This window comes from Pinus tabuliformis, chromosome 5_1, assembly GCF_031772625.1.
Source record: "Pinus tabuliformis cultivar Carrire ecotype Pingquan chromosome 5_1, CPIR1, whole genome shotgun sequence".
Taxonomy (NCBI): domain Eukaryota; kingdom Viridiplantae; phylum Streptophyta; class Pinopsida; order Pinales; family Pinaceae; genus Pinus; species Pinus tabuliformis.
Genome location: NC_142305.1, coordinates 413,896,528 through 413,909,834, shown reverse-complemented (window position 1 = coordinate 413,909,834; position 13,307 = coordinate 413,896,528). Strand labels below are relative to the sequence as shown.

The window sequence follows — 13,307 nt, the reverse complement described above, 5'->3', positions numbered from 1 at the left end:
CCTCTGACGATGAAGAGTTGGATCCTCTAAGCCTCTGAATCACGCAAGAAAGAACGGATCAATATAGTAGATCATGCAGGGGGTTAGTAAGGGAATGTAATTCTAACGAAGTGTTTTTTCATTTGCACAAAGAAGAGGTGAAGCTTCATAAGATGAAATGTGAATAGAAAGAAAACCCCACTAATACTCTCCTCCAAGAAGCATATTACCAAAATCATGTAACAAATGCCTTATCAGTTGTTCTTCAAGAGAAGAGGGAAGAAGAGATTTCCCACTTGTCAACCAACCAAGATGAAGATACCCTTGAGAATCTATCTTATAAGCAAGAAGGTGTGTCCTTGTTGGGTCCACATGATGAACGGGATGAATTTGAGAACACATGTATTGGGGATGATGAGGCTATAGAAAGTAAAGTTTAGCCTGACCTTACCTTTCTTAAGAATATCAATCCTTATGACTCTTCTTTTGAGAACCTTGAGGAAGGAGATCCTGTGAGCTCCATGAAAGATGACATTGGAGACTATTTCCGCATTGAAAAGTAGAAATGGGAAATTGTTGGGCCTCAATTTGATTATGCTCCCATTTAAGATACCAACAAAGAGGATGAGGCTGAGAGTAGTTTTCCCTTTCTCCCAGGCTTTACTTGCGATGACATATCCATCAATACCCCCAAGAAGGAAAATTATTATTTTCCCTTACATGAAGAAAGACAGTTGGAAATAATCACTTCTCCTTTTAAGGGAAACCCGACCATTGATGCTTATAATGAGGAAAGCAATAAGGCTCCTACCTACGTTCCTCATGATTCTAAGAGTATAGTCAAATCACTTAAGCCTCTAGAGTTGGACTTTCAGGATCCGTTGAAATTTCATCTTGAGTCTTAATCAATTGATTCCCTCACCCCTTGTCATATGATCTCAAGTGACTATGAGCCCTTTACCCCTTCCAAGTATAGTGTCGAGGAAGAGCCCCTCATTGATTATACTTTACCTTCTTGGACATACCCTCAGGGTTTTGATCACTCCATGAACTCACATGTCAGATGTGACCATCACATTGAGGAACCTATTTGTTGCACTCCTTTCCCTCACCCTTCACTCCCCTCTCATCACAACCTTGTGACATCTTCAAAGCATAATATTAGGAGCAATGATTGTGATAAGGAGTGCTTCAGAGTGATCTTTCATTCCAAGATTGTGTACTTTGAGGGAAAGCCCCGCACTTCTAGATTGTTAAAAGTGGCAAATAGGGCCAAACTCCATGTGGGTCATCTAATTTATGATGGCTGATATTTTTCTTGGATCCCTCTCACCGAGAGGTGTAGGATTGATATAAAGATCATCCGATTCTGATAAGTATTCATGGAGTTATGAATTTATTTGTGTTATAAGACAATTCCACAAGGTCGGCCAACAACCAAATAAACCCCACATGTGCTCAACGTTTTAGTATAAAAGGAGATGACTTGAGAGTCATTTCACATACACACTTCTATCTTGATTTCTCTCCACTTGTCTTGGGTTTTTAGTGGAAGAGAAATCTAGGAGTGGAAGCCCTAGAAGTTGGAGGATTGAGGCTGCCCTAGCCACAGTCAAGAAGAAGAACGATGCCCTAATCTAGAGGACGCAGTCAAGTGAGAAGCCCTAACGCTACAAGGAGGACAACCCTAGTATCTACGCAGTCTAGAAGAAGAAATACGCTGCCTAAGCACTAACGCTATCAAGAAGAAGCCCTAGCCTATACGATGGCCTCTACGCAGCCAAGAAAGAGGTTGCCTTAGACATCGTGAAGAGTTGTGCGGACAGCGGAGCCTTAGCCGTAGTATGAAGGCTCAAAGGGACAGCGGAGCCTTAGCCGTAGTATGAAGGCTCAAAGGGACAGCGGAGGTTACCCTAGATAGCGTGAAGGGTTGTGGTGACAACGTGGTGAGAAAGAGCAGTTTTGAGGGTAAGTTAAGGGTTGTTCCTAGTGCATATTGTTGGGCAGATTAGGCCGAGGAACAACAGGGCAGACAAGGCCGAGGAGCAGCGTGTCAGTTTTGGAAGAGAAGTCGAGTTAGGGCTTCACAAGTATTGTTTTAGGGCAATGTGGTGAAGGTTTGGAGGGAGGTTGAAAGCTACAACAATTGTTGTGTGAGGTCGTAGCCAACAACTAGATAAAGGGCTGTAGGGTGATGCCCTAACCAGTGATGCAGTGCAATGGTGCAACGTCATGGACAACAATATGGTGAGGCTATTAGACAACAGCAAAGGTATGCTAAGGCAAAGAGCATGGACAGCATGACAAGCAAGCAAAATGGCCATGTCACTAACAGTGGGGCATCATTATGCTAAATACGATAGCTGGCTACATGGTGCTGCTAACTAGTGCAACAAAGTAAACAGGACAGCAAGGTGACTAGTGCAGCAAAGATGCATGGGACAGCAGGCTACATAGCGCTGCAAAGATGCATGGGACAATAGGCTACATAGCATCGCAAAAATGCATGGGACAACAAGCAAACTTGGAATGAACAATGGGACAGTTGTATGCCTCATGGGACAGCAGTGACTAGCATGGTACAACCAATGCACAACAGTGCAGCACCAGGGGCAACAGTATGTAGTGGTTCAGCATTGTGATGATGGGTGCAGCATGGTGGAGCATGGTGAGGTGCAGCATGATGACGTGATGTAGCACAATGATAGGTGAAGGAGTCACCTTGGAGAATCAGTTGAAGCATCATGTCTTCAACTAATCTCATGTATCATCTTCTTAAGAGATGATCTATGCTCTTATCTAGATAAGTCAAAGTGTTGACTTATGTTGTAAATGTACTCTCTCTCTCTGCTAAACTATTGAAGAACGTATAAGAAGAATTGATCAAGGGTTTCCCCACATTGGGGTTTGTCCCTGGCTAGCGCCACATCTTGCGTCCTCTTGTCTTGGCTTGTCTTCTGCAATTTATGTTTATGTTCTATCTGCAGTTGACTTTAATGCTGATGTGATTGCTAATCTGGAAAAGATATTGAGCTAACTGTGAATATTGAAATAAATTGCTCTAAACATAGAACATACCTAAAATCAACATGGTATCAGAGTTGAGGTGAAGACAAAGCCCAAGCAAGAGTGAAAGAGCAATCACCGAAGACAGTTGGGAAAGAACAAAAGTATCAGTGGATTCCTCATCCCTCTTCAAATTCACCAAGGGTGAAGTTGAAGCAGAGAATATTATCAGAATGGCGCAGCAGAAGTTTCTGATAGCCTACCTAAAGATCACTTCAATGGGAAGTCTGAATCTAAGGGTGGAAGGAAAGGCAGATGCCTTGGCTGCAATAAGTTCAGACATTATGCAAAGGAGTGTCCAAATGATAGGGACACATCACTTGATGATGATAACAATCATTCGAGGGACATCTTCAATGATCAAAGGATTGACAGGTAATACAGGTCATAAAGGAAATGGCCGACTCTTCAAAGAAAGCAAGGACCACCAGGTATGAAGAATCAAATGTTGTTTCTGATAAGATAAAGAAGTGTGATCTTGTATTGGCCCTCTCCTTCAGATTCTGTGGGAATCTGGTTTATTGATTATAGTGCTTCAAGGCACTTCATCGGATAGAAGGGTGATCTCTCTAATTTAGTAAAGATGGAAACAATCGTGGGATTATACTTGGAGCTGATGCCACCTATCCCGAAAAGGGTGTAGGGAATATAACCCCTCAATTGAATGAGGGTAACTCAATTCACTTACAGAATCTCTTTTATGTACTTGATTGCAAGAAAAACCTGGTTTCCATTTCGGCAATGGAAGTCAAACGTTTCAGGGTGGCATTCATCGATGGAAAGGTACGTGTTTGAAAATAGAATTTTCTAAGATGCTTTTATTCATGAGTTCAGGGTTGGAGATTTGTATCAAGTTGCAGGATGGTCCATTGGGGACCATGTCAGTTGTCACATCTCATCTATAGCACTGGAGGTCTATTTATTATGGGGCCCTACCCGATGCGAGTCAGATGGTGATAGGGATGCCTGAATTCAAGAACAGCATGAAGGTACATGTCCGATATGTACCGAAGGAAAATCTTACAAGGGGACCATTCCCCTCATGTAGCAGGTCCAGGTCCACAGGTTTGGAACAACTGGAGGGGTTTGAGATTCATGATTGGGAATCTCATGTGTGCAGGTGGAAGAAAGCCCTCTATGGCTTGAAGCAAAACACCCCGGGGTTAGTACGAGAGGATTGGTTGTTGTTTGATGAAGTTGAGATTCACTAGGAGTGAAGCCGATCCAAACTATTGCTCGAAGGTTGTGGATGATAGACCTCTCATATCGGCACCTTCTGAGGACGACTCATTTCTGACAAGTGCAGACCCTCTCATGTGCAGAAGTAAGAGGGAGTTGGATTCCGAATGTGGAATGATAAACTGCAAGCCCGTGACTACCTCGAGGATCTTAACTTTCAGAAGTTATATCGTAGTGATGTCGGCCTGATTTGGGAAATGCCTCTGTGTTTCATAAACTCATTTGCGTTGATGTTCTTGGTGAACTTCTGTCCAGACATATGTTTTGCAGTTAGCATGATGAGCTCATATATGAGAGATATCTTTGGGGCACAATCTCTCATGGATTGAGATACACTGTCGGAAATGTGAAGCTACATGATTATTCGAACACTGACTGGGCAGGGAATGTGGAGGATCGCAAGAGCACTTCTGAGTGCTGGTGCTCTGAGGCAAAGAGCCAACGTGTTATGTTCTTGTTCTTATGTTTTTGGTAGCAGTTTGATGAAGTACACACACATGCATTAATAAGAAGAAGAAGAAGAAGAATAAGCTAACAAAAAAAAGTAAAAAGACCACAAATTGTTATCAAGTCAAGAAGAATCACACCACACCTAATTGCCCTTGATTTTTCAACATGGAATCAAAGCTAAGGTAACACATCAAGGAAAGGGCATCTCAAGAACACTCATGAAGGAAGGACATCTACAAAAGTTGAAGCAACTAGCCAAGAAGTCTCAATCACTTCAAGGACAAGAAGGTCTACCATCTATCTTTCATCAAGGAAGAATACAAAGAAAGAACAGCCTTACATAAAAGCACTTATAAGAAGAACAAATCAAAGAAGGACCTACAAGTTATCAAGAAAATCTCAAGGAAGTCGACTTGGAGAAAACAACTTAAAAAACATCAAGATCGAAGGAAGGCTAGCCATCAAGTCTTCAAGGAGAAAGCAAGTCCACTACATCTCAAAATCTATCAAGTATATGTCCCTTTCTAAATATACATCAATGTCTTTTTGCAAGGAAAGCAAAAAATTGGTAGGAACCAATAACTTTCTTGCATGGAAGAAGAGGATTGATTTACTTCTCAAGAAGAATGAACTCCTAGAACACATCAAAGGGAATGTTACTATTCCTACTAAGGAACAAACTCAAGCCTTAGCCAAGTATAATAAGGATGAGACAGGAGCTCAAAGGATTCTAAAAGAATCCATCAAAGACTCTCTCATTCCTTATGTCTCCAAACTTCAAACATCAAAAGAAATCTATGATAAACTAGTAGAGCTATTCTCGGTAAATACAGCTGCAGAAGTGATATCTCTACGAAATGCATTATACAAGATGAAGATATCGAAGGAAGGAATAGCTCCCTACTTCATGAAGATCTTTGAGATGAGGGATAAACTTCAAGAGCTAGGGAAGTCAGCCAAGAAGGAAGCCACCCCACTAAGTGAAATGTGGTCTCTATGCAAGATAGAGGAAACAAGACTCAAAGCAAAGGAAGATGATGGATCAAAGGACCAAGCATTTGCTACCATAGCCAAGAGAAAGGGAAATTTGGGAAATTTGGTCCATGAAGAACATACAACAAAGATATGTCCAAAATCCAATGTTGTGGATGCCAAGAATATGGACACTACAAAAGGAATTGTTCTAAACTAAACAAGTACAACAACAACAAAAGAAAAAGGGAAGAAGCTCACATGAGTCAAGAGGTGAAAGAAGAAGAAAAGAAGCAAAAGAAAGAAGATCCTCTAGATCTCTACTATGACTAAGTCAAACTCTTTACTGAAAGTCTTCTTTCAAAGTTTTGAGTAGTATAGGAGCATGTAGGAATAGAATAAAATTGCATGGCTAGAAACATCTTCTAGAATCTAGAAGCATGATGTACATAGAGTTCAAAATACTCATGTAGAAGAAGCATTTTTAAATGAGAACAAAATGCATGGTTAGAAATATCTTCTAGAATATAGGAGCATGGTAGATATAGCTCAAGGTAATCATGTAGAAGGAGAATACCTAGTGTAGGACCTCATCCACAATGAAAGAAACCAATGACATGACAAACCAAGAAAGAAAGTGATCGATGGATGGTGCCCTACCAAGAAGAAGTTCGAACAAAGACTTCATGACATCAAAGGAAGGAAGGAGATCAAGCAGCTGGAAGACCCGCGAAGAAGAAGTTGTTGATGAATGGACAAGTCTCTAGCTAAGAGGGAGTTGTAACAAGTTCCCAATTACAAAGGAACTTGGACAAGTACCTTGTCAGAGGATACTTGGGGCATGTCTTCCTCAATTGAGAGGGAGAGATAGACACAACATTCTTGTCTTCACTTGGGAAGAAAGAATGGGAGGATTGGGTAATCATCTAGCATCCGATACTCTTTGAGGATGTGTAGGGCATCCAAGACAAGAGTAGGCAAGAGCACCGATATTCTTTGAGGACTGGGAACCCAAGTGAAGAATAGTCCTAGAAGGTCATACTTAGCAAACACCCGGGTGGGTATGTACCTTGAGAGACAATGACTAAGGTGTCTATAAGTCATTGGTCTCGCCAACATTGTGCTCTGATTTATTGAGAGATAGAGCTGTCAGTCAAGGCCTTGTTGTGGAAACAATGTTGGTTACTATGATTCTATAACAGATGGATTGCCAATCCAATTTCTCTTATGTGAATTCTTCAAGATTGAAACATAGCCAAACACATTGTAAGGTTGTATGAATACCTCCCTAGTTAAGAGGGAGGGTTGAAGGAAATGTAACTAGGTTTGGTCTTCATAAATGTACTTTTGATATTTGTATTATTCAAGAAAAGAAATTTTTTTTTCTAATATATGTCAATGTGTTTTTTTCTCACTGAAATAGGTCTAGCACATGTTAAAGTGCTATAGGTGAGTCAAATAGTCTTAAAAGAAAATGTTGAAGACCTTAAGGGCATGTTACACCATGTATGTTTATGTATTAAAGTCAAGAGAATACCTCCAAGCAAACTCAACAAGTCTCCTCCAAGCATGTGACACCACCAAAGAAGCAATCCGAGCTAAATATGTCAAGTCGGCTTGCAGTCTTCTAGTCGGCCTTCAAGTCAACCTAAACGAGGGACAGTCCTCTATATATAGAGGTTGTCCACTCCCTCACAACGTCAAGCAATCACCTCTGAAATCAGCGAAGGTAGGAAGCAGAGAAAAGGGTGAAGAAGAACGAAGAAAGGGTCTCCTAGTACAGCGAAGAAGGAGGAAGAAATACCGAAGCCTTGAAAGTCTATTCTAGGGCTAAAAGAAAGTCACATGTGCGAAGAAGGAGAAGGTCTCTCTGTTGTCATAGCAGCCCTCTATCACAGTCACATAAACTTCATTATTTAGGCTAAGAACATAGGCCTAAAGGGCCTCCCACTCAAGTGAAGAAGCAAGGAAGAAGAGCGAGGTAATAGAGTTGTTCTAAAGCCTATAGGCTATTAGAGTCACACGTGCAAAGAGAAGGAGGTTGTCTCTGCTATTAGAACAACCCTCCCATTATAGTCATACAAGTTTGTTGGTTGGTGAAGAGAAGGAAGGGATAATCATAAGGAAAGGGTCTTATCAAAGGTATCTCTTCTAGAGCACGTGCAACAAGATCTAACAATAGTTGGAAGGAGGACGAAGTGCCAAAAGAAGGAAGTGTCAAGGAACAATGTGTAGATAGGAGGAAGGACTTGATTTGTGCTTGGAGGATATTCTTGTCAAGGGTCTAGGGTTTGGAATTCATCAGTAAGAAGCTTCAATAAGAGAAATTTACCGAAGGGTTTTCCTCTCAAGAGGAGAGGCTTTGGCCCTGGCAGAGAGCCAACATCTTGTGTTCTTGTATGAAGTTATGAAGTTACCCTTACACGCTGTTCATATGATATATATATATATATACGCCGTCAGCTGCAGTAAGATAAGGAATACAGCGTGGATGGAACGCAGTTATATACATATGCTGTCCAGAAGCTCACAGTCAATTAATGAATGCAGCACCGCTATCCAGAAACCCTTACTCGCAGTAATGAACGCAGTCAAGGGAGCACCGTTGTCCAGAAACACGCAGTTAGATTATATACGGACGCAACAAATCTATGCATTGGATATATATACGCATTACAACGCAGCAAGATTCACGGGCAATGACTCAACGCGGCAATATATATATATATATATATACGCAGTTATTTATGAAACACAGGTCATATATGGAACCCGCAGTTGGAACGCACCCGCAGTATTGCAACACTGTTATTTATGGAACGCAGGTCATATACGACACTTGTAGTTATGAAATGTTGTTAGCCGCAGTAGGGTCTGACTGCACCTAGGGTTTTGGTGCAGTCACAACCTTGATGCCAGAAGCAATAACGTCATCGTAGCGAAGAAGAGTCTCGGCATGGGAGCAGATCCGCACTGCAGGAAGAATGATGCTGATCTCAGTTTGAAGATGCACGTGATGCTGAAGATGCTATTCATGGTCGTGATGGATATAACTTTGATGGTCATCGAATACGGGTAGAGCTTGCCCATGGGGGTCGAAGGACGTCTTCATCTCTAGGTCGACCCAGTAGCTACAGTAGCAGTGTTGGTGGGCGTGGTGGGCATGGCGGAGTCTCTAGACAAACTGACTATCGCGTTGTTGTGACAGGATTACCTTCATCAGCATCGTGGCAGGACCTGAAGGATCACATGCGACGGGCTGGTGATGTCTGCTATGCTGAAGTGTTTCGTGATAGCAATGGTACACGTGGAACTGTGGACTACACCAACCTCGAGGACATGAAATATGCTATCAAGAAACTGGATGATACTGAATTCCGGAATGCCTTCTCTCGATCTTATATACAGGTGAAGGAATATGGACCTCGGGGGAGCATCTCTAGAAGTTATAGCCGAAGTCACAGCCGCAGCCGCAGCGTTACTCGAAGACATAGTCGTAGCATTAGTGTTGGTAGGAATAACAGATCTCGGTCAAGGTCTTTAACAAGGAGCCCAAGATGCCCAGCTCTATCCAAGGTTCATGGTCGAAGTGCTAGCAAGAGTCAAAGCTCATCTCGTTCTCTTTAACTAGCGAAATAATTAATGCAAAATTCCAGAGCGAGGAACATATAAATCAAGAATTATGAACACTAGTTTTAGTTCTTGAAAGAAGATTGCTTGGGACTGCCATATGGCAAAAATTAGCACATGTTGCAGCCAAACTAACCTTTGTTTTAGTTAGCAAGGAGCAGCATGATGAGATCATGGGCAGCATCAAGCATGATGATGCATGGGTATCATAAAGCATGATGAGATCATGGACATGGGCAGCATGATGATAATCATGATTAGTGCAATATGCAATGGTGAAGCAAGTAGTCCAGATGCAACACTACGACAGGTGAAGCCGTCATCTTGGAGAATCAGTTGAAGCAGAATGTCTTCAACTGATCTCATCATTATACGAAATGATCTATGCTACATCTAGATAAGTCAAAGTGTTGACGTATATTGTAAATGTAATCTCTCTCTCTCTCTCTGCTGAACTTTGAAGATAAAAGAAGATTTGATCAAAGGGTTTCCCCACACACTGTGGGGTTTGTCCCTGGCTCGCGCCATATCTTGTGTCCTCTTGTCTTGGCTTGTCTTCTGCATTTTATATTTATGTTCTATCTGCAGTTTATCGTAATGCTGATGTGATTGCTAACTGTGAAAATTTAAATAAATTGCTCTGCATAGAACATACCTAATCTTAACATGGTATCAGAGCTCAGGTGAAGACAATGCCCAAGCAAGAGTGAAAGAGCAATCACCGAAGACAGTTGGGACAAGACAGAAGGATCAATGGGTTCCTCATAATTCACCGAGGGTGAATTCAAAGAAAAGAATGTTATCAGAATGGCGCAGCGGAAGATTTTTGATGGTCCATCTTAAGATCACTTCATTGGGAAGTTCGGATCTAAGGGTGGAAGGAAAGGCGGATGCCTTGTTGAAATAAGTTCGGCCGTTATGTGAAGGAGTGTCCGAATGGCAGAGACACATCTCTTGATGAAGATAACAATCATTCCTGGGACATCTTCAATGATCAAAAGAATGACTGGTAATGCAGGTCATCAAGGAAATGGTCGACTCTTCCACGAAAGCAAGGAACCCCAAAATCTCTTTTATGTACCTGATCGAACCTGATGTCCATCTCGGAAATGGAAGTCAAAGGTTGCAGGGTGGCACTTATCGATGGAAAGGTACGTGTTTGAAAATAGATCTTTTAAAGATGTTTTTGAGTTCAGGGCTATATCAAGTTGCAGGAAGTCCACTGGGGACCATGTCCATTGACTCAGCTCTAGAGGTCTGTGAGTCAAACGGTGACTAGGATGCCTGAATTCAAAAGGAAGCATGAAGGTACATGTCTGAAATGTACCAAAGGAAAATATTATAAGGGTACCATTCCCCTCATGCAGCAGGTTCACAGGTTTGGAACAACCCGAGGAGTTTGAGAATCATGATCAAGGAATCTCATGTATACAGGTGGAAGAAAGCCCTCTATGGCTTGAAGAAAAACACCTCGGGCATAATATGAGAGGATTGATAGCTGTCTAATGCATCTGAGATTCACTAGGAGTGAAACCGATCCAAACCATTACTCAAAGGTTGTGGATGATAAACCTCTCGTACCGGCACCTATGTCTGACAGGTGCAGACCCTCTCATTTATAGGAGACAGAGGGAGTTGGATTATAAATGTGGGAAGATAAGTTGCAAGCTTGTGACTGCCTCAAGGATCTTAACTTTCAGAAGTTATATGGTAATGATGTCGGACCAGATTTGGGAAATGCTTCTGAGTTTCATAAACTCATTCGTATTGATGTTCTTGGAGAACCTCCGTCCAACATATGTGTTGCAGTTAGCATGGTGAGCTCATATTTGGTTGAGCCTCACTGGATTGGTACCAAGAACCTTCTGAGATATCTTCAGGGGCACAATCTCTCATGGATTGAGATACTCTATCGAAAATATGAAACCACATGATTATTCGAATGATGAGTGGGCAGGCAGTGTGGAGGATCACTTTTCAGTGTTGGTTCTCTTTGGATTCTGCTTCGATGCAGGAAGCAGAAGTCGGTCACTATAAGCACCGCCAAGACCGAATACATGGCTACGAGTATAATCTTGTATGAAGCTGCATGGTTGCGGAATTTCTTAGCTGTTGTCGATTATTGAGGAATCCTGTATTCGACAATTGCTCCAGCGGACAGACATCAGATACTGCCTTATGTGGGATATGGAAAGTCGATGAGCAAGGAGGCTCCATCGCACTAAGATGATGTATAGGACAGAGCCCTGACGAAAGATCAAATTTGTGATTTTCCCGAACGACTTGGAGTCGTCGAGAGACCTTTGTAAAAGGGTCCTGCATGTTGCATACATTGAGCTCTAGGAGCTTTGGGGGGCTTGCGGTTCTATTGGAGCAACATACGACCACAGGGTGACACACCCTCCCCTGGTGGTGCGCACTGGAACAAGATGATTCGCTCTCTTGTGGGACAAGATGATTCGCTCTCTTGTGGAACAGGATGATTTGCTCTCCTGTGTAGCAGCATTGATGTGTTCTCCTGTGAGGCCTCGATTGATGTGTTCTCCATGGCAATTGTAGCAGGATTGATGTGTTCTCCTGTGAGGCTTGGATTGATGTGTTCTCCATGGCGATTGTAGCAGGATTGATGTGGTCTCCTGTGAGGCCTGGATTGATGTGTTCTCCATAGCGATTGTAGCAGGATTGATGTGTTCTCCTGTGAGGACAGGATTGATTAAGTTCTCCTGTCGAGGCATCCTACCCATGCAGTCTGGGACTCATGGGAAGTACCTCTCATCTGATCAATGAGCAGGGAAATGAAGTTAGGGACCATAGTAGTACCGATGGACGCATCGTTGTATCTACCGTACTCCCTACGCTAGGATGTCCTCCATTGATCTGGGATCAATAGTACTGGTCTGGGACTAGTGGTAGGAGTTGTACATACTATGACGTTGACTTCGGGTCGGCTAAGACTGGTCTGGGACCAGTGGTACATACTCTGAGACTGACTTCGTGTCAGTGCAGGACTGGTCTGGAACCAGTGAGAGTGGTACATACTATGACGCTGACTTTGGGTCAGTTGAGACTGGTCTGGGACCAGTGGTACGCACTATGAGTCTGACTTCGGGTCAGTGGAGAATGGTATGAGACATTCTCGATCAATTCTTCTTCTTCATAGTTCAGCAGAGCTAGCAGAGCCAGCAGAGTTGAGCAAAGACGGGCAGAGCAGTGCAGGGCACTGATGGAAGAGACAGTACAGTCGGACATATGGATCAGTAGATGGAGTTCCCCCTAGTTGGGAGGGAGTGTTAAATTGGCAACTAGGGCAAAACACCATGTGGGTTAGCTTATTTATGGCAACTGATATTTTTATTGGATCCCTCTCGTTGAGAGGTGTAGGATTGATCCAAAGATCATCCGATTCCGATAAGTATTTATGGAGATATGAATTTATTTTGTTTATGTAATTATTATCAAGCCGACCAGCTCTTATGTAGCCTCTAGAAGCCCAACCGACGTGTCTATTCATCATCCTTGTTTTAGTATAAATAGAAGAAGACTTTAAGTCATTCGACACACTCACTCTCTCATGATCTCTCTTCATCCTGTTTTGGGTTTGATGGAGAAGAGATCTAAAAGGAGTGCCCTAATATCTACGATGCCCTAATGGAGAACGCAGTCATGAGTAATCTACGACTTAAGGCGCAGGGATAGAAGTAGACGCAGTCAATACGCTGTCATGGAAACCCTTACACACAGTTATGCTGAACGCAGGACATAAAGTTATTAATATGCAGTTATGAAGTTACCCTTACACGCTGTTCATATGATATATATATATATATATATATATATATATATACGCCGTCAGCTGCAGTAAGATAAGGAATACAGCATGGATGGAACGCAGTTATATATATATGCTGTCCAGAAGCTCACAGTCAATTAATGAATGCAACACCGCTATCCAGAAACCCTTACTCGCAGTA

General features: G+C 42.4%; 1 pseudogene; it reads left to right on the top strand.

The window, feature by feature from the left end:
- Positions 1–9,469, top strand: part of LOC149165233 (serine/arginine-rich splicing factor SR30 pseudogene) — a 139,854-nt pseudogene extending 130,385 nt beyond the window's left edge.
- Positions 9,470–13,307: the final 3,838 nt, after the last annotated feature.